This window comes from Anser anser (assembly GCF_964211835.1).
Source record: "Anser anser genome assembly, chromosome: 4".
NCBI classification, from domain to species: Eukaryota; Metazoa; Chordata; class Aves; order Anseriformes; family Anatidae; genus Anser; species Anser anser.
The window spans coordinates 1,534,263-1,534,554 of record NC_139724.1 but is presented as its reverse complement, the minus strand read 5'-3'; positions in this window follow the sequence as shown (position 1 = coordinate 1,534,554).

Sequence of the window (292 nt, the reverse complement as noted above, 5' to 3'; positions counted from 1 at the left end):
TTCTTTTGTTGTACAAATTCCATAGCATCTCATATTGAGCAATATTAAAGGAATATATCAAGTACACCTGTTTTTTCTGTGTGGCACTATTCTGGCACCATTGCTCAGGATCCCAAGTGAATAGATTCAACAGCCCTGAGCAAAAACTGCAAAGTACTGGTATTAATGAAATTCTGTGCTGTACAAAGCTCTGTCTCCTATTACACTTCTACATATTAAAAAGAAAAAAAAAAAAAAGTGTCACTCCCTCCCCCTCTGCCCCCCCCCCCCCCATGCCAGCCTCCAGCATGAA